The following is a 22,755-nucleotide window of genomic DNA, read 5'->3' as shown; positions in this document are numbered from 1 at the left end:
ATTTTACTTTATTTCCTGCATTCTTTAGGCTCCAATTAGTTTTTTTCCCCCACATTATTTTATAAAGCAGAATTGTAAATCCTTACTTCTTTTTTTTCAGCACTGACATTGAACCCAAGGCATCCCATCCACTGACCAAGCATTACTCAATAAATTTTTCAGGAAAAGGATTACATTTTATTTCAACATTTATTGATTAAAAAATATTGATGACCCAAATAATCATTCCTTAGCTAAAATATTAAGTCTCATAGATAGCTTTAACGTTTTGCTTATCTGTTTTAAAAAGCAATCCTGACAAGGATACTGATAAAATAGTTCAGTATTCATCACTGGGCCATATGTGGAGTCTGCTTACTCTGCTTTTTTTCAGTTGTGGAGTTTTGCACTTGCATCACTTCATTTCACCACCATCATATTTTTTCTTCCTTGAGTGTAAGATGGTTTATTCCTCAGAAATTAATAAAACAGGACTTTGCATTATAAATCTGTTTATCGGAATCACAAAGGGCAGAGTTCAGTAATGGGTAACAATTTGCATACATATCAAGGTTAAAAATAACCCCATAGGAGACTATCATTAGGGTTAGTTCTGCATCTGGTAGTATAATGGAAAGGTCAATAAAGAGTACTATGGGGGAGGCTACAAGGAAAGCTGGTATTTGAAAAAAGAAAATCTTGATTCCTTTATGCATTTCTGCTGGTGACTAGAAATAAATGTACCTTTCTGTTGCTATTTATATTTGTGGAGCTGCATAGTAATAAGAAAAACAGTGAAATGTATGAAAATTATAATGCAGTGTAAGTGAAGATGCATTCCTACCAACACCACTGTGATAACATATTTTTGTGTCGCTGGTGTTTATCTCTTCCAATATTCCACTCTCAACATTTTCACTGGACACGGGATATAACTTGATGCCTCATAACAATTTGTAGCAAAGGACAGTGGACCCCAAAATTTAAACTGAAGGGATTCTTTTAGATTCACCTCCAGGGACATACATGCATACATACGTACATACATACATACATAGATGTCACTCCCAGTTTGCTAATGTTGGAAAAAAACTGCATGAGATGAAACTCCAGAGTATATTTTAGGGTATTGTGGAAGAAGATGACCTACAATGACTTCTGTGGGCATCGAGGAACTAAACAAAAGCCAAGCTCCTTCTGAGTGACCTGTGCTGAACCAGCATTTCACATGTGAGTGCTTCAGAATCTCCTTAAAACTCAGCTTCTGGCTTCAGTCCCTGGAGAGTCAGGATCTCTCCAGAGCTCTTGGTGGGGTACAGTTACTCCTGCTGGCACAATTGGCACTCGATGAAGGCACCCAGGCCCCCTTCCCAGCATGAAGCAGCCCTCCTCCAGCCCTGCTGACTTCTGCCTCCCTGGGGATGCCAGCTATCTCCTTTTCAGGAGCGTTACACTTCTGAGACACCCACACTCGTTGTTCCCACACAGGGCACCTGGGATGACAATTGGCAGACACAGGGTACGGGAGCTTCTCCATCACCTGTGAGGTAAGACCACCTGGACTCTCCCAGGAAGATGAGGCCTATCCTTCAACCAGCTGGGACCTCCACCCCTTGATCCTCCCTCCTTCTCTTCTTTCTTTCTTCTTGGGAACACTGCCTGAAAGCCTCATCTCTGGCTGTGCTCCAAGAGAACCTGGCCAAAAGCAATTCCAGAGCACATTAGGATAAAGTGCAGAAGTCTTGCTCATTCCTAGAGGTCATCAGTGAACCCTTAAACTGTGAGTGTTGTGGGAGCAGGTGTTTGAATGTACAGTCTTCCTAAATATTATTTGATGCATTTTTCTCTTTATTTAAATTAGCTTTTGGTTACTTTTGTACAGAAATAACCTTGTGTTTTTCTTAACTTTATCCTTCAGATAATCAAAACTTCTGTTAAAATAAGTTATTGGTGGTACCATTCCTATGACAATATTGTTACTCATCCTTGAACTAAGTATTCTGTTATGGTTACATTTTTCCTGATCCAATATTTTCTCTGTAGTTTTTAATTTTTATTATGCTTTATTATGTACTTACTAACATTTTACTCAAAATGTTTGTTGTTGTTGTTCTCAGTTTTGCCTGATTACTTTTCTATTTTTTTCCATATGGCCACCCTCTAAGGCTTCAGGGCCTGCCCTTTACCAGAGCTTCTCTCTGGTCCCTGTCTTGCTAACCCAGGCTGCAGGTCACTCGCCAGGCCTCCTGGATAGTTACTGTCCAGTTACTGGTGGCTTCTCTCTGTTCTCGTATGGTTTATCATATTCTGTTTCCTCATTTTCTTCATTCGACTGAGCTTCTCAGATACTTTTGAAGAAAGGACACCTCAGATGAGCCATCATTGAAAGCCTTTATTTTACCTTTACATTTTTTTTGATAGTCTTGCTGGAGATACGACTCTAGGTAACAGTTTTATCGCCTCTTTTCAGGATGTGAAGTCCTCTTGAGTCTCATCTGGCTACCGTTTTCCCTGGGGAATAGTCCAGTGGTGTCACAGCCACATATGGCTGCCCCCTCTCAGCAAGCCTTTATCCTCTTTTCTTTACATCTTCTGTGCTAACATCTTGGAAGGAGGTCCTCTTATGTGATTATTTTTTACTCATTTTGCTGATGGGCCTTTTCAACAATATGTATTACCTGAGTTAATATTCAAAATGGAGGTAGGCATTGCTATAGGCATCTTTGAGGAGAGGACTAGGAGGACTTTCAAGTAAGTTATGTGATGCAGATGTGAACATAGGGCAGAAATTGCAGAGTGAGTTCTGAAACCCTAACCTCTCCTGCATCACTAAGTTGTGTTTCTCTTAGACCCACCAGATTACTCTTGAATTTTGTCTTCTACACTGCAACCTCTAGCTGGTTTTTACAGGAATTATAATAATTATTTAACAAAGCCGAGCTAGTAAAAACTAAATATTCTCCTCTTGCTCCAATTTTACTAAAATTTTCTGGATACTGTGTCATTTGTTGCAGTAATGTTTGCTCTTATCCTGACATCATAGCCAAACCTGATGAAGAAGGCACCAGTTCATATTGATAAAAATCCTTCCCCCAGTGGACATCAGTCTGTTAGACTATTCTTGAAGAGGCAGCATTAGAATAGCACATTGCTTAAAATGTGGGCTTTGGTTTCACAAACCTGTGAACTTAGAACCCAAACATTAAACAGATTTCTTACCCTTCAGAGTCTCTTGTTACGGAACATGGAAAATTACCTATGTTAGAAAATGATATGAAAAGTAACCAATTTAAGAAATGTAATATGAATATCTAAGAAATAACGATTTACATGTCCATAGAAATATGATAGTTATGTATACTGTATTTATATATGTATATATATATGAATTCATAAAGTGCATAATAGACTGAAGTAACATTTTGTATAATATAGAGAAGAAAATATACCCACCTTCAAAATAATGAAGATGTAGAATGAAAATTATATATGAATATTATTATATCAGTAACAAGAATCCTTTTCTAGAACAGACCAAATTTCATTTTCTTTCAGGTTAAACATATAATCTGCAGCTTATCTGACATTTGTAATAGCTTTTACTTAAAATCTTAAAAGAGATCACTGATTTTACAAAATTTTTCAAGTGTATAAAATTATAATAATTAAATCTTTGGTCAACTATAAGAACTTAATACTTGAGTCAAGGAAACTTTCTTGTATATATAAGATATGATACCTTCTATCCTCGCTGTCATCATAGTTTTAACATCTCATGTTTGTAATATTGTGCTTGTAGGTAATTCTTACACAGTATCTCAGTGATATGCTGCCATGACCTAAAATACGTATGTGAGGTAGTGACTTAAAATATCATGAGTAAGTGTGTATTCGTGTATGTGAGAATGAAGAGAGTCGCATTGATGGATTTTCTGAGATATCCAGCTACTGCCTCACTAAGGAAGTTACATTTGTAACCTTGTGTGATTTTCTCATTTTTCCACTAAACACATGTGTTTAGATAATGGTTTGAAAAAAGGATATGAAAGAATAATGAAAATATTGGCTTTATATCTTATCTTCAAGGTCTATTAATTAATGATGGATAACATTGATGTCCCTTGTTTGCTTAGCAATGTTTTTAATACACATTGGAATCAAAGCTATTATTGATATCTATTGCAAAAAATCAAGGCTGAGCACCCTAATATTTCCACTAGCATTTGCAAATATTTTAACAATCATACTCATATGAACTGACTAACTCCACTGAATAATTTTGCCCATCAAAGCTGGTAACTATAACACTTTGCCTTTGCTACAGACCTTCTCCTTCGTATTAATTCAACTTGATTAGATCCAGAGCTAGTGTTGACCAAATCAACACCAGGGGTTGAGCTGAGGGAGAAGACAAGGCAGCAGTTGACTCAGTAAACCTGTTACAACTTTCTGGATTAGCAACCTGGGATACTCTATATTAGGAAATTACAGTCTCAACCCAGTTTAGTAATAATCTTAGTTTCCAATCATTTGAAGAGAATTCATATTGGAAGAACAATAGTTACTGTGCCTTGACTATTTTGAGTAACTATGTCTGTTTTTTCTCTGCAGCAATGGCTTCATTTCGCTGTGCAGGAGTACTGAGGAGAGAATCCTGAGGACCGAGTGTTCTTTGAATCAAGAAGGAAGAAAAGTGGCATTTTCACAAGATGGTCCCTGCTCTCAGAAACCTCAACAGGGAGGCTGGGCAGACCCAGATGGCTTTCTGCTCACTTGTATTATATTCTCCTCACAATGCTCTCTGGAAGATTTTCACATTTTCAAATAATCTGTAGAAAAATTGAAGGGATGGAGTTATTAAAAAGGACAGTTGTTTAAAAGGTTAAAGTATAATGTCTGAGGAGTAAGGATTGAGAAAATAAATGAAGAAAGGTATGTTCATTCTTGATTAAACTTTCTAACTATTGAGGAGTTCTCAAATAAGTCAGAGGGTATTGTATGAGAATTGGACCAATGTAGTCATGATCTAAGAGTTTCTGATGGAAAAGACTAAAAAATAACTCACTGAAGTGAAAATAAATTTTATTTTCTATCTCTCATGTATATATTATATATGGAAAATATACATATAAAAATCATGACCATCAGGATTAAAATATCTCCTTGGAGTGAGAAATGAAATCCACCTACCTTTTTCTGGGTGTCTTTTAAGCTTTTGGTTTGCCAGAAGTAATTTAGAAGCATTCAAATGGGCTGGTCTTTTGTGCTTTGGAAGGCATGATCTGCAATACTATTGATCTGTCTCAAGGGCATATCAGAGATGAAGCCGAGTCCCTGGTCAAGACCTTGGGTCAGTGCTAGACCACTGGCCCTTGAACCCCAAGACCTACCTACCAGATTCTGATATCTCTCACACCAGCTAAGCAAGCCAGTGGGGGACAAACGTCGATGGGGCTCTTGCCAAATCAGAATTGACTGGCCAGTAGGAAGCCTGAGAGCAGCGGGAAATGCGGGTTAAAGTATGTCAATAATGTTTCAGAAGAACGATTTCTCCCAAGAATTGTAGCTGCTGGAATGTTTTGACATTTATTCGGTAGAGAAATGTAGCATGTTTTGTGAAGCACTTCAAGAGAGCTGCTGCTAACTGCTGGGGGGTATTGATCTTCTTGTTAAATTGCACGGGCACACTTGGGAGATCATTGAGATTCAGGCAACAGGACAGAAAGGATCGGCTGCACCCGATGGTCACTAATGGTAATTGGTTTCGATCCTTGCACTTGAAGAAGCCATGATTTACTTGATTCACTGATGAAATGTAGACACTAAATATTTTGAAAAGGAAAAAAAAAGCCCATTTTTAAAAAACCATTCATAAGATGGCACCTCCATTCTGGAGACCGTTTTGTATATAATAAATCCAACAGTAGAAAATGTACCAAATATTATTGTTTAAAATTGTGATATTTTTTTTCTTCCTGCTGTGGTTACCTCTTCAATATACCATTTGTTTAATCAGAGTTTTTTTTCTCAATTTGTTCATAATTGAATCCAAGGCAGTGCATGGTCTTTTTGTGCTTTTCACTTACACTTCCTTTTATAGTTATAAAAGAGATACACATTCATGGTAAGAAAAAAAAGAAGGTGACTAAGAGCATAAATAGAAGAAAAAGGCCCTTTCCTCTCTTTGGGCATGTGATACTTTCAAGATTTCATTGCACTGTACAATTTTTTAACATTCTAATTTAACTATTCCATGTTACTAGATATATCAATAACTCATTATTTTAGTGATCATTTTGTGTTATCATTTAGGCAACTGGTGGGAATTTTATTTCTTTTATTAGTTTAACAATTTTACCCCAGATATAGATATGCACACAAACACACATATAAATATATGTGTGTACAAAGGTAGAATAATGTATATCCATATACAAGGTCTATATATGTATTATATATTGATATATATGCATAATACATATATAAATGTTATTATACACACTATACAGGTGATATATTACATAACTTATATATAATATCTACTGACACACATGCTCTTGGACAATTGTATGTGGATGTGTGTGCTACATGTCTAACTGGTAGAATCGCTCAAACAAATTCACAAATTCAGATTTCACAAATTCTGAGTACTTCTGTCAGTTTATTTAGAGTACAACTCAAAAGTGTGGTCATTTTAATAAATACATTTTCAATATAAAAACATTGCAACAATTTATTGTTTTAGGCCTATTTCTTAACTTATCATACCCATATTTACGATCCTGATAGTATTAAAATAAAATTTGAATTATTTTATCACCTGTAACATACTTTGGGGGATTAGAATATTAAATAAATATTAAAATCAATAAAAGAATAAAATTAATAGAATTATAACCCATGTAAATCAATGAAATAACTTAGATTTCATACACATCACATTATCAAGTTGATTTTATTGTGTAGTAATACTCATGCTCTGGTGTTCATAACATTTAATGATCTGCTGCCTGCCCCTCAAGAGCAAGGTCCTGAGTTCGATCCCTAGTACCAAAAAAAAAAGAAGAATGAAAATGGTCTTTTATGAAATATGTTTAAACACTGATGCAAGGGCTATTTCTTTAATTCATATCAGGTAGAATATCTTCCTAAGTAGAAGCATCTAAAAGGAGGGAGAATTTTTATTGGCTATTAAACTTGAAGATATTTTGCAAACTTATATTCCAAAGGAAACCCCTTGCCTATTTCATTCAACTTATTCATGAGGAATGCAAGAGTACTTAGTAGTCTCAATTGTGTTAAAATGTAAAAATATGCATTAGAACCCCTTGAGAGCCTTCAGCCATGAATGTAAATAACATTACCATTTCTTTGGAATCTCATTTTCCATTTCTGGAATGAGGATCATGTTCAAGAGTGCCACAGGCAGGTGTCACAAGAGGCAGACCTCAGTTAAAGGCTGCCAGTGGAACAGTGGCTGTGAAATTACCTTACAGATTCTTGACAATGTATTTCCATCTTATTTTCTGGAGGGATCAGCATGAGTGGAGATAAGAGGATTATCCTTTCTGTTCATCTAGTTCTCAGGTCTCCTCCAGCTTGGACAATAAAAGTTCTAATTAGGGGTAACTGCCCTGATGGGCATCTGTCTGGAAGGATCCAACAGGGATTCTCCAACTCACTCAGGTAGGGGTATTGCAGGCTAGGGATGCATGGATTTCAACTCTTGGCTTCCCAGTACAAGTGAAATACAGTAAACTTCCAAAACTCCTCCTAAGACCTAATTTCCTTGTGTATAGAAAGAATGTTTAAAATAAAAGGGTTTCTGGTCATCTTTATCATTTCACCAATAGGAAAAAGTTGTTTTTTTGCCACAGCCAAGGTGCCATATAAGCAACCATCACTGTACGGGATTAGATACCAAGTGTCCTCTGATTCCAATATTGAATATTCAGGTCTTTTCAGCAGTCCTTGCTTTCACGATATTTCTCATTCTGTGTTTATTGTCCCTGACTACAGAAAGCTTCCCAATCCCGGAGCTTCCAGGCATCTTTCGAATCTTGTTGAGACATACATGTGGAAATCTAGCTATCTGCCTATATTTGGCCACATGGGTAAGCAAGTGTCCTGCACTCATGAAATAGAATCACAACCATGTTCTATTACCCATTATATTTAAGATATCAGTCAACATCACCCTCTGCAAAGAATATGCGGAATTGCATTTCATGGAGATCTTACCCACATCTTCCTTATTTCTGTTATAATCAGATTGATTCTATGCTAGATCCTTTAATTTTCAAAATAAATGCCAGAGTGAGTTTGTCAGTTTTCACAGAAGAACTTATTAGGATTCTGAGATTATGTTGAATCTGTGAGCATGGGAAGAAATGACATCTTAATAGTATTGAGTCTTCCTATCCATGAACATAGAATTTCTCTTCACTTATTAAAATACTTGTTTTCTTTCCACAAGTCTGTCTTCAACAATTAACTCATCATTGCTTTACTTTGTGAATAGAGCAACAGAATAGAGCTTCAAAGAGCAACAGTAGCCATATTTACCCATGAAATAGTCCTCAAATAGAATAGATGCTATCTGCAGTAAAAAAGTTGTCTGTCTTTCTTTCTCTCTCTTTCTTTCTTTCTTTCTTTCTTTCTTTCTTTCTTTCTTTCTTTCTTTCTTCTTTCTTTTTCTTTCCTTCTTTCCTTTCCTTATTTATTTATTTTATGGCCTACAAATATAAAGGGTTTACTTTTTATTTTTACCAAGAATTTATTCATTGTTTATTTATTTTTATGAGTACATGTTTGCAGTACATATAATGATCATAGTCCTCCTAGGGAGTTGGTCCATGGACATAGCACATTTTAATTTATTTTTTTAAAATCCTTTATCCCTTCCAACCTTACCCCCATCCATCTCTTGGTCCCTTTCTCAATTCAAAAGATAGGAAATAGTGAGATCGATCATTTATTTTCATTTATAATCCTCTATTCTCACGATAAAATACTTTAAAGCCTGGTCAAAATAAATCAAAGGCGTTCTAGCAGTGTATCTTATAACTACTAGTAATAGGTTCATTACATGACTGTGTGCAGGCACAACAATCTAAAGTTACTAATATTTTCTAATAACTCCTTGCAGGGGGATTGCAAGCCAAATTTGCTTATCTTTTCTTTTCTTTTTTCTTTTTTTTTTTTTTGGTACTAGAGATCGAACTCCGGTCCTTGTGCTTGCAGGGCTGGCAGCGGAACCACTGAACTAAATCCCCAGCCCTCAAATTTGCTTTTCTAATACATCTCACATTGTGTCAAAAGGTGAGAGTAACCAGAGAGGAAGCAAACCAAGATTGTGCTGTAGAGACTTTGGATGCCATGATCCTTGGAGTCCTGGAGAATAGACTGTGACCCTACAAAATAAAGAATGGTAAATCACTTCTTCCAAAATTGTGAAAAAAATCTTGGAGACACATTTATCATTTTTAAATGTTGAAGTGTTGTAGCAAACTAGTTTAGAGTATTGTATAGGAAAAAATGTTAGGAGACTTGAAATGGATTGATTATCATTTTAACAATGCCACACTCTCTTCTAAGCCATTGACGTGATCCATAGCACTTACAATTGATTGCATACTGTTCGAACTCATGAAATATTAACAAATGTCAGATAATGACAACCCAGGAACAAATGTGGAAGACAGAAAACACAGAGAAGATAGCCCTGGGCACTGATTGGATCTGATCTATGTGATCCTGAGCTTTACCAGAAAATCCTTTACTAAAAGGTGTCTCCCCATGGACTTGGACTTTGGGGTGAGGCAACTGTTTACCAAAGGAAGGTACAGACTATTCATTGCCATCAGGAACAGGGGACTTGGTATTAAATGATACAGACTATTATCTGTCACACACTACATTTACAGATTGAATGACAGCTTTCATAGTAGGAGATCCATCTTCTGCTGCTCCAAACAATGTTACAGATAAAACTTCACCTGACCACTTCGAAGGACAGTGTGCTGTTAATCAAGTGATGTTGCTCCAGGCATCATGTTTGCCTTTCACTTCAGGCTATTCTGCACCACAGGGAAGAGGTGAAGTCCCACAGGTCTGTACTCCAGGCATAGTTCAGGGTCTGGGTGCTCATGGTGTAGCTGCTTACTGGCTAGTGCACCATAATTAGAAAAACTGGGCTCCAAACTGAATATTCCACTCTTGTTTTAGATGTTATGCATAGGTACATGTACAAACTATTTATTTGTTCCATTCTCTGGTGCAAACATTTTAGCCTATGAAACACAGAAATAAAAAATTTAAATGCCCCAATATTGGTGACTTTTCTAATCAAAAATTCATTTCTCAAATAAATACATCCTTATAGCTCTCAAGGTTGCTTTACGAAACTGTCATAAATTTCCAGTAATATGTTAAACCTACCATTTTAGTATCTATATTCACTTACTATTATGTGAAGTTCTTCACATTCTTAGGTGTACTGCTGAGAAAGTGGTTATGTGCATTTTACTTATGGCTGAACTGAGAACATCCAGCTTGTAGCTAGTGGAGCCCTGGATTCACAGAAAGATAGGTTCAGTAGAATCTGTATCACATGTAATCCAATATTCATTTATTCAGAAACAAATATCTGCTGAGTGTGGAACACATGCCTGGCCACGAGGATGGAGCACACCCTTCACTGAGCAGAGTGTCCATTCCAGACAGGTGGCCTGTGACTGTCAGCCTCTCTGTGGAGACACTTTATGAGGTCGTCCTTATACTTCACATTGGAATTCTTCCAAGAAGCCACTTCTGAGTTAGATCAGGGCTCACAGGAGCCATTCAGCCACTACCAGATTCTTCCAGCCTTCTAGTCTCTCTGTCAATCACCCACCATTCATTTCAGATATATTCAGACAGTCCTCTGGACTCCAGTCTGGAGAAGATGTGGCCTAAACTCCCCCTGCCATGTCTATCTACTTCAAGGTCTCACACTATGAGAAAGGGTTCATCACCCTCCCAGCATACTGTGCTGTGTTCCCAGCTCAGAGAGGAGCCAGGACCTGGGTTCCACTTTTGCTAAGAACTCTTCTTTCTGCCCTTTCTTTTCTCAGCCCCACCAAGCCTAATACAGTGGTTGAAATGGGGGGTGGGGGGAGGATTGTGGATGATTTTGCCAATTGCTTTTGTCTTCTTTCTCTAAGAAGCCAAGATTCAAGGATCATATTTGTTTCTTTTTGGGTTTTCTTTTTTTGGTAATAGGGATTGAACTCGAGTCCTTGTGCTTGAGAGTCAGGCAGTGGAACCACTGAGCTAAATCCTAGCTCTCAAGGCTCAAATTTGAAAACAAAAATCTAGAAATTATTGCTTATTTGTGCATTGTTTTGATCACTTTTGGTATTTTTCATCATGAGACAGCTAGAAAATTGTTATAGAAGAGGTTATAAAATCCATGTAAATTACAAAAGTGTGTCCTTGACTATGTACAAAAGTGTTTCAATGTGTGTATATGTGTGTGTAAATGGGTATGTAGACATCTATATATATTTTCTAAAATATTCAAGATGCCCATTGTGCATAGAGGTAAGTAAAGTTAATAATATACTTTGGGGATCTATGTGCCACAGCTCCCAGCACAGAGGAGCCTCCCAGGTCAACATGCTACAGCTCCCAGCACACAGAAGGCTCCCAGGTTAATGTGCCACAGCTCCCAGGGGAGAGGAGGCTCCTGGGTCAATGAGCCACAGGTCCCAGTGCAGAGGAGGCTCCCAGGAAAATGTGCCACAGGTTCCAGTGCAAAGTAGGAGGCTTCCAGGTCAACCTACCACTGCTCCCAGCACAGAGGAGGTGAGACGTGCAGGTGACAGCAGCACCCCCCACCCCCTGTTGAAATGAGAAGACAGATAAACAAGCCTTAGAACCAGACTTCCAGATCACCTACAGCAACCCTAAAGGGAAACAAGATGGAACACTCTGATACTCAACCACCTGGACTCCCTGAACTAGCAACAAAAGAGGATCTGGAAAAAATGAAATCAGAAATAATTTCTCAGATAACAGCAGAGATTGTGCCCATAGTGCAAGACATGATTAATAAATCTAGAGAGGACACAGATAAAAAAAAATAAAGGAGCCGAGGGACATGATGGAATCCCAACATAGGAAACAAATGGAATCCATAAAACAGATGCAAACACATTTCCAGGAGATTAAAAACTCCATTGAAAGTCTACGCAGAAGAATGAACCAATGTGAGGGCAGAATTTCAGATATAGAAGATAAGATTGTAATTAGTGACCAGGAAAAGAAAAATTTCTTTAACATTGTAAGGGACCATGAAAAATCAATCCAGCAGCTGCTAGATGATGCAAAGAAGAATAATGTAAGACTGATTGGAGTCAGTGAAGAAACAGGAGATAGTGCAGATGACATAAAAAATCTGTTCATGAAGTGATGGCAGAAAACTTCCCAAGCAGGGGAAAAGAAATTGACATACAGATAAGTGAGGCACATAGGATGCCAACAAGCCTTGATCAAAAAAAAAAAAATCTACACATAGGCATATAATGGTTAAGATTCCAGAAACCCAAGAGAAGAACAAAGTTCTACAAGCAGTTAGAGAAAAGAAATGAATCACATACAAAGGAAAGCCCATCTTAATCACAGCAGACTTCTCAATGCAAGCCCTCAAGGCAAGAAAAGCTTGGAGTGACATATTTCAAGCCCTAAAGGAAAACAGCCTCCAACCTAGAATGATGTACCCTGCAAAACTTTCTTTCAAAATTGATGGAGAAATTCATGACAAAGAGCACCTTGGGAACTTCATGAATACCAAACCAGCAAGCCAAAAATTTTAGACAAAATCCTAGGAAAAGACAGTGAGGATCACAACCCCAGGAAACCCAGCAGAATGAATCCAATGGACACGAGAAGAATTAAATGCAAAGGGGGAGAATCTAACCAAAAGAATAAATCATGACAATGATAAGTCAATATGTATCAGTTGTAACCATCAATGTTAATGGTCTCAACTCACCGATCAAAAGAAATAGACTGTCAGAATGGGTCAAGAAGCAAGAAGATCCAACTATATGCTGCATACAAGAAACACACTTAATTCAAAAAGAAACTCATAGACTGAAAGTTAAAGGCTGGAAAACAATACTCCATGCAAAAGGAAGCTTCCTTTTTTCAGCTAAAAAAAAGCAAGGGTAGCTATTGTCTTTGCAAACCAAGTGGATTTCAAACCCACACTGATTAAGAGAGACAAAGAAGGACACTATATCCTTGTAAAGGGAACAATCTAAGAGAAAGAGATGACAATCCTTAATATATATGCACCAAGCACTACTGAACCCAACTATATAAAACAAATACTAAAGGACATGAAAAATCATATAAGCACTAATACAATAGTAGTGAGGGACCTCAGTACCCCATGGCCACAAATAGATAGATCAACTAGACAAAAAACAAGCAATGAAATACTAGAACTCAATCAAACTCTTGAACAAATGATCTTAACAGATGTTTACAGAGTTTTCTACCCAACAAAATCAGAATAAACATTCTTTTCAGCTTCACACAGGTCATTATCCAAAATAGACCACATACTCGATCATAGAACATATTTAGGTAAGTGCAAAGGAATTGAAGTTATCCCCTGCATATTATCAGACCATAGTCCGATGAAAATGGAGATCAGTAGCAAAAAAAGAGCAAAAACTTCATAAACACATGGAAATTTAATAACACACTTCTGAATAACCAATGGGTCACAGAGGAAATTAAAGAAGAAATCAGACAGTTCCTTCAATTAAATGACCATGACAATACAACATATCAGAATCTATGGGACACAATGAAAGCAGTTTTATGAGGGAAATTTGTAGCACTAAATATTCATATTAGGAAAACAGAGTAAGCCCAATTAAAAAACCTGACACTGAACCTCAGGCTTCTAGAAAAAGACTAGAAGGACAAACCCAAAGCTCATACAAGGAAGGAAATTAAAAAGATCAGAGCAGAAATCAACTCATTGGAGACTAAGAGAATGATACAAAAAAAAATCAATGAAGCCAAGAGTTGGTTCTTAGAAAAAATAAACAAAATAGGCAAACCCTTAGCCAACCTTATCAGAAAAAGGAAAGGAAAGGCAGAAATCCATGCAATTAGGAATGAAAAGGATGAAATTACAATGGACCCAGCAGAAATCCAGAGGATCATCAAGACCTACTTTGAAAACCTATACGCCAATAAGACAGAAAACACAGAAGAAATGGACAGATTCCTAGATGTGTGAATTACCAAAGTTGAATGAAGAAGATCTAAAAATTCTAAACAACCCATTATCAATCAATGAAATTGAAAACATAATTAAAAACTTACCAACTAAGAAAAGCCTGTGTTCTGAGGGCTTCACTGCTGAATTCTACAAGACATTTAGAGAGGAACTACTGCCACTACTGTTTAAACTCTTCAATGAAATTGAAAGGGAAGCAATATTCCCAAATTCATTCCTGGAAGCAAGCATCACCTAGATCTCCAAAGCAGAGAAAGACTCAATGGAAAAAAAGAACTGTAGGCCAATCCCACTAATGAACACAGATGCAAAAATCCTTGATAAGATACTGGCAAATAGAATGGAGAATATCATCAAGAAGATCATACACCCTGATCAAGTGGGATTCATCCCAGGGATGCAGGGATGGTTCAACATATGCAAATCGATAAATGTAATACACTATATCAATACAGCCAAGGACATAAACGGTTTGATCATCTCAATAGATGCAGAAAAAGCATTTGACAAAATCCAACACACATTTATGATAAAAACCCTACAAAAATTGGAATGGACAGTCTCTACCTCAATCTGATAAGAGCCATCTGGGAAAAACCAACAGCCAAAATCATACTAAATGGTCAAAAACTGAAATCCTTCACACTAAAATCAGGAACAAGACAAGGATGTCCACTATCACCACTCCTGTTCAATATAGTTTTGGAAATATTAGCCACAGCAATCAGACAAGAGAAAGAAATAAAAGGAATAAAAATAGGAAATGAAGAAGTCAAATTGTCATTATTTGCACATGACATGACACTCTATACAGAAGACCCCAAGAACACCCCTAAAAGTCTTCTAGACTTAATTGACAGATTCAGTAGAGTAGCTGGATACAAGGATAACACACAAAAATCAATAACTTTCCTCTACACAAACAATAGACTCACAGAAAGACAAATAGGGCAAATAATTCCTTTCACAATAGCATCCAAAACCTGAAATACCTAGGAATCAACCTAACAACAGAAATCAAAGACCTCTACTAGAGTACTCTGAAAAAAGAGACTGAAGATAATATCAGAAAATGGAAATACATCCCTTGCTCCTGGGTAGGAAGGATCAACATGGCCATACTTCCAAAACTACTATATAGATTCAATGCAATCCCAATTGAAATCCCAGCAGCATACTTCACAGACCTTGAGAAAACATTCATTTGGCACAAGAAGAGGCTCAGAATAGCAAAAGCAATTCTAGGTAACAGAGACATGGCAGGGGGTGTTACAACCCCCAACTTGAAACTATACTTCAAAGCTACTGTGTATGGTACTGGCAAAGAAACAGACCTGAGGGCCAGTGGAACAGATTAGAAGATGCAGAAACAACTCCAGACACACTCAGCCTCCTAATTTGTAACAAAGGAGTCAAACACCCTGGCTAGAGGAAAAATAGCCTCTTTAATATATGGTCCTGGAGAAATTGGGTTTCAACTTGAGAAAGATTACAACTAGACCTATATCTCTCACCATGCACTAAACTAAAATCAAAATGGATTAAAGATCTAAATATTAAAACAGAAATGCTGAACCAGCTGGAACAGAGGTTAGGTAGAACTCTTGAAGACATTGGTGTAGGAAAAGATTTTATGAACAAAACCTCAGTTGCCCTTGAACTAGCACAAACAATCAACAAGTGGGATCTCTTATTAAAAAGTTTCTGCACAGCCAGAGAAACCACCAGCAGTATGAAGAGACAACCCACAACATGGGAAAAAATTTTCACCAGCTGTTTCTCAGACAAAGGCCTTCTATTTAAAATCTATAAAGAACTTAAAAAAATCAGACCTTCCAAATTTAAACACCCAATCTAAAAATGGGCATCTCAAATGAACAGACATTTCTCAGACAAAAAAATAGTAATGGCAAATAAACATATGAAAAATGTTCAACATCACTCGTCATTTGAGAGATGCAAATGAAAATAATGCTGAGATTCCACCTCACCCCAGAAAGAACACCTTCTATCAAGAAACCAACCAATAAGAAATGCTGGCAGGGCTGTGTGGAAAAAGCAACCCTGCTCCACTGCTGGTGGGAGTGCAGACTGGTGCAACCACTGTGGAAATCAGTATGGAGATACCTCAAAGAACTAGGACTGGAAGTCCCATTTGACCCAGCTATTCCCCTGCTTGGTACCTTCCCAACAGAATTAAAAGAATCATACCTCAGTGATATATGTTCACCCATGTTCATAGCAGTACAGTTTGTAATAGCTAAAACTTGGAAACAGCCCAAATGCCCATCAACTGGAGACTGGATAAAGAAAATGTGGTTTTTTAAATAAAATGGAGTGCTACTCAGCCATAAAAAATGAGAAATTAGAGATTTATTGCTAAATGGATGCACATTGAGGTGATACTCTTAAGTGAAATAAATAGGACACACGTTTAAATACCGAATAGTTTTTCAGTGTGAGAAAGTGAAAGTGTAAATAAGGACTAAAAGGTTTAATAGATAATGTGAACTAGGAAGAAAAGGGGAAAAGGGGAAGGGAAAGTGGGAGGGCTAGGGGAAAGGAAAGAAGGGAATGGAATTAATATGAGAAAATTGAAAAATGGAAACAAAGTCTTTGTAAATAAGAAGAGATGGTGGGGTTAATGGGAGGGTAGGGAAAGGAGCAAAAATAAGAACCAAGAGAGATTATGTAAAGGTGCAAATTTCCAATGATGAATGTCATTATATTGTATATCTAAAACTTACCAATAAAATAAAATTAAAAAAATAAATAAACATATGTTGGTTTGGTCCTTGATTTTGATCTAATTCACACGGTTAAAGGTGATAGATTAATAACTATGACAAATTATCATTTTCTAAAATAAATATGATAATAATAATAAAAATATACTTAAAAATTGCTAACATAATAGATTTTAAGTATTCTCATCAAAAAAGCTCTAAAAGAATATGTTAAATCATGTAGTTAAGCCATTCTGCAACAGATACATATATCAAAATACGTTGTACAACATAAACATCATTTTAGCTGTCAATTAAAATAAATAAAAATTCCAAAAGAAAGGCAATTTAGAAATTGTCTTTTGCACCTCTATCTTTTATTTGTTTGAATCATTTTTTGCAATTCAAACAAAAAATTTGTTTTACCTGAAAACATTTTGTTGTGCAGTATGTGGTTCCATCTATAGGAATACTTGGATTTTTAAAAAAATTTCAAATGCATTTTATTTATTACATTCAAATTCATTTGCTATATTTGGAAGATCATTATTTATGCCAAGGACTGATACATATATACACCCGGGCACCAATATGTACTTAATAAGGGAGGAGATGCTGAAAATACAGGTTGAATGTTCAAAATTTTAAAAAATTACTACAGGAAAGCATACATTGAATCAATATTCCTCAAAATATTGCTCCTTACTTCAAACACAGTTTACTCATCATTTCTGTGACTTCTGAAGTAGTTGTGCAAGTCCTCCTTCCTGAGCATCTCTACAAGATGTGATAAAAAATACTGTGAATTCCGAATGTTGCTGCTGATTGCCATCCAATGGAAAGGCAGGCTCATAAAAACACTGTGGTGTGTCCTCATCCAACTTACTCACCAAATATGGTACGGAATGACTTCTGGCTCTTCCCCCAAATCAAAATGACCATGAAAGGTAAAAACGCTTTGCATTGTTTCAGAACGTTGAGGCAGCCATGACTGCACAATGAAAGACACTCACCAAAGAGAACTTCTAGAACTGCTTCAGAAAGTTGCAATGATGAAATAAATGAGTTTGAACCCCAAAGAAGTATTTTTAGGGGTATTGATGGCAATATGCCTTTTACAGTAGTAATTTTTTAATGTAAACATTGATCATATCTTAGATCTCACCTTGTATATACAGCTAGTTTAAGTAAAGCAAAAAGCAAAAGTGTATCATACTAGCAAGATCTTTGAAGAAGAGAATAGATAGCACTATCAAAAATAATTTTGAGAAGATTTGATCACTCATCAATAGCAAAGCTAACATATCTATCACTATGTTCACAAACTATTCAAAGCTAGGAAGTAGTAAGTAGATTATTTGAAAAATGTCACAAAAATTTTACAAATCTCATTTGTTTTTAATCCAAAATTCACAGCAGACTGTTACGCCTTCTTTAATTAAAATATTTTCAAGAAAGTGAGTGATTTAAAAATGCCAATATCCTTTCATTTGCATGCCAGATATTTTATAAAATGAAATTAACACTTTTCATTAAAAATTACTTCCAAAAATTTCAATTTAAATGTTAAAAATTACACGATTTTTCTAGATCTTGACATTAAGAGAAAATAATCTTTCCCCTAATCATAACATTTCTTTCATTAAGTATTATCTACTTATGATAAAAAATAGAATAAAATTCATTGATTTAATATCTTTGAATATATATTATCTGGAGTACTCAGGCTTAAATAAGGAATATGATCTGATTGACTTCTTAGAGGATCGATTGAGTATATATTGACTTGAACCTAATGCTTGGCTAATTTTGTTGATTTCTTCCAAACAAAAAGAGTAGATTTGATGACTCAGAGCACAAAAGGTGTTTAACATAAGCCTAATAAGAGCTCCTTTCTGAATATGTGCTGATTCTATGCAGTGGGAACTATCAGCTCAACCTCAAGGCTGTCACACAGTAGGCACTTAATAAGTGTTCACTGAAAACATGTTTTACCTCTGAAATGACCAGAAAGAATCACCTACTTGTGCTGTGAGAGTACTTACTCCAGGTGTTCTTGTTTATGATGATTAACTTTTTTTTGTACCGGGGATCAAACTGGAAGCCATATATTTGTGAGGCAGTCAGGAGCACCACTGAGGTAAATCCCTGGCCCATGACAATTAACTATTAAAAAGAGCTGATATAAAACAACTGAACCAACAACTTGAAATTGTAAAGTGATATCTATTGAGAGCTAAAGCAAATCATAATTTAGAGAAGCAAAACAATTTGCTGTCAATAAAACTTAAATATATATCATTCATTTTATACTGACTTGACAGTGGGAATATATTAAAACTTTTCAAAATAATGTGAAATAGGAAGAAAAAGGGCAAAGGGTAAGGGATAGTGGGAGGGGTAGTGGAAAGGAAAGAAGGGAATGGAATTAATATGAGAAAATGGAAAAATGGAAACAAAGTCTTTGTAAATAGGAAGGGATGGCGGGGTTGAAGGGGGGTCAGGGGAAGGGGGAAAAATAAGAACCAAGATGGATTATGTAAAGGTGCATATCTCCAATGAAGAATGTCATTACATTGTATACCTAAAATGTACCAATGATTAGAATGAATAATTGATAATGTGAAATAGGAAGAAAAGGTCCAAAGGGGTAGGGGAAGTGGGAGGGACAGGGGAAAGGAAAGAAGGGAAAGGAAAAATGATGAGAAATGGAAAAAATGGAAACAAATTCTTTGTAAATAGGAAAGGGTGGAGGGGGTGAAGGGAGGGCTAGGAATGGGGAAAAAATAAGAACCAAGATGCACCATGTAAAGGTACAAGTTCCCAATGAGAAATGTAATTGTGTTGTATACCTAAAATGTACCAATAAAATAATTAAAATAATAAAAAATTAAAATATAGCAAAAGGAATATTTTCATTTTCTAGTAAAGTAATTTTCATATATATTTAAATTATTATGAATTGTTTAGTAGTTTAATTCTTAAGATAAATACCATTAGCAAAAACTATAATGATTACTGGAGAAGATATTCACATTAAAAGAAACTAATAGGTAGTGGTAATAAACTATTATTTTAAAATGCTGCTTTAGCAATTTGAGGAAAATTTTCCTCCTTTTTTTCACAAGATAGGAGCTTAAATTTTATATAAATACTATTATATTTCACTTAAGGTTCCTGAAAACATTATGTAAAATATTACATATTATTTATTCATATTTTATAATGGTAATAAATGATAGTTGAAAGCAATTTGTAAAATGTATATAACTGAAAAGTTTAAAATTGTCTGTCTTATTACAAAGAGGATAAGAGCTGTATTGGTCACCTCTCCAACACTGTAACAAAACACTCACAACAATTAACTTATAACGATGAAAGGCTTATTTTGGTTCAGTATTTTGGAGGTTCCACTGCACAACTGATCAGTCCGTATGGTTCCAGTGAGGCCGAATATCACTGGGGAGAATGTGGAAGAGTGAAACTGCTCACCCCAACAGCCAGCAAGCAAGAGAGGAAGCAGAGGGACCCAGCAGTCCCTTTGAGGGCATTCCCAACCTCTTAGAGGTCATCCCCCAGTGCTGCCCCCAGGGACCACACCTTTAACATAGAGTCCTTCAGAGGACATTTGAGTTCAAAACTATAGCAGGGTCCAGCTGTGACATCCCTTATGAGTGCACAGGTCAGAAGTTGTTCACTCTAGTGCCAAAGTTCACTGCCTGCTGTCAGGGAGTCACTGCCTTTGCTCTGGTTGCTCAACCACAAATCCTTTTCAGCTCATGCTGTGCTCTGGCATCACAGCGTCAACTTTCCAGGTGACTAGAAGGGACAGGGACCCAGGGAGAAGCAGAGAGGGACTATGGGCTCTTTTCAGGAAGATTTCAGAGTCCATGTCTTAAGCTGAGAGCCACACACAGCTGTCTGTAAGGATGAAGGCATGCTTGCTTGCACTTTTTTGTTGTTGTTATTGTTGTTTTGGTACAAGGGATCAAATTCAGGACCTTGTGCTTGTGAGGCAGGCAGCGGAACCATTGAGCTAAATCCCCAGCCCATTCCTTCCACTTTTATTAGAATTTGAGAAGGACATAAAGACTTTTATGGAAAACTAGCAATCTTTGCCAAACATACAGTCATCACAGTTAATAAACTAATTCCTCTATTTTTATTTCCTTTCTGGGCTCACATATGTGTGATTTTATGAAAAAACCAAGAAATATCTTTAAAACTTTTTTATTCACTGAACTAACTAGTATTCTTCAATGTTAAGTAATCCATGTTATGGATAGAACCTAGTTTATCAAAGTAATTCCCTAGTGCTGAAATTTAGCCTTTTAAAATTGAGTTAATATACAAATAGGCTGTGATAAACATTATTTTACTGATTTTCTTTTATCTGGTCATTTCCTCTAGTAATATTTTAATAATAGGGGTAGGGCTCTTCAGAATGAAAGGAATACTTACAATTAAATATATATTTTAATCTGTTGTAAACTCATTCAAGTTATATTTTTAAAATTTTTGTTCATGTTTAGCTTTTAAGGTCACTTTATAAATCTTGTTATTTAAATGAATAAAAAATCTTTTTGTGAATGTACAATCACTTCTGTTGCATTTAAATTCATATACATTTTACAGAAAATGACTTCCTTACTTGATTATATTTAAAATTTTAATTAAATTCTCTTAGACATTGTAAACATTCAGGTTTAATATAGTTGGATTTTCTCTTGAAAGTATAATATAGCAAACTTACAAATCTTATACAGTGATTCCTATAAGCACTTATCTCTTCAACTAATATGTAAATACTTTAAGAATTTCAGAAATCTTGAAAACATTCTAATATAGACTTTGTAATCCTGTTACTACTATATTGCTCATAAAACTACACATATTGTTTTATGTAATTTCATCTACTCAAACCATCAAGAAGGAACAGAAACACTATATAAAGTTTTGAAAAACAAAAAACTCAGTCATCTTGATGCATCTCTAAATTGACACTACAATATTCAATGGATTACCATTTCACTCAATTGAAAACCACAATAGGATGTGACACATGAAGATATGAAATAGGAAATATGGGAGTGTCTTACTTTCTTATATAAATATTAAAATTAAAATAAAACACTACCCTTTGCAGAGAAGTACCTGAAATCACTATTCTATATTCCTTTGAAAAAAACTAAACCCATTGATTTTGCTCCTCATTCCTTATGCATCAATTGAATTAAAATTGATATTCTGGAAGTCACAGTGACTCCTGCAGACAGAATAATGGCTTTGCAAGGGTTTCCAATCATCAGGACCAGCTAAGATATTGCCTTATATGATGAAAAAGTCTTTTCAGATGTGATTGAAGTTGGAGACCTTGAAGTAGTTGGATTATCTTACACTATCTGAGAGGGTCTAATCTTATTTTTGTCCATAAGAGTAGAAAATCATACACAAATATGTCAGAAAGAGCTAAGGTGAGGAAAGAAGTCAGAGTACCATGTTACTGACAGAAGATGGGATAAATAAGAAGCCCACTAGCCAAGGAATGCAGATGTCTTCTAGAAATTGGAGAAGAAAGAAACAGATTTTTTTTAGGGCACCTAGAAAGAAATGCAGCCTGCTAATGCTTTGAAATTAGTTCAGTCTGACAGCTGTGACTCTTCTGAAATGAAGAATTGTAACATAATAAGCTTTTGTTGTTTTAAGCACTGACATGGTAATAATTTGTCATAGCTGCAATGTGAAGCT

The sequence above is a fragment of the Heterocephalus glaber genome, unplaced genomic scaffold (genome assembly GCF_053883595.1).
Source record: "Heterocephalus glaber isolate CG9 unplaced genomic scaffold, H.glaber_assembly_v1.0 deba00000470, whole genome shotgun sequence".
NCBI lineage: Eukaryota > Metazoa > Chordata > Mammalia > Rodentia > Bathyergidae > Heterocephalus > Heterocephalus glaber.
This window is presented reverse-complemented; position numbering follows the sequence as displayed.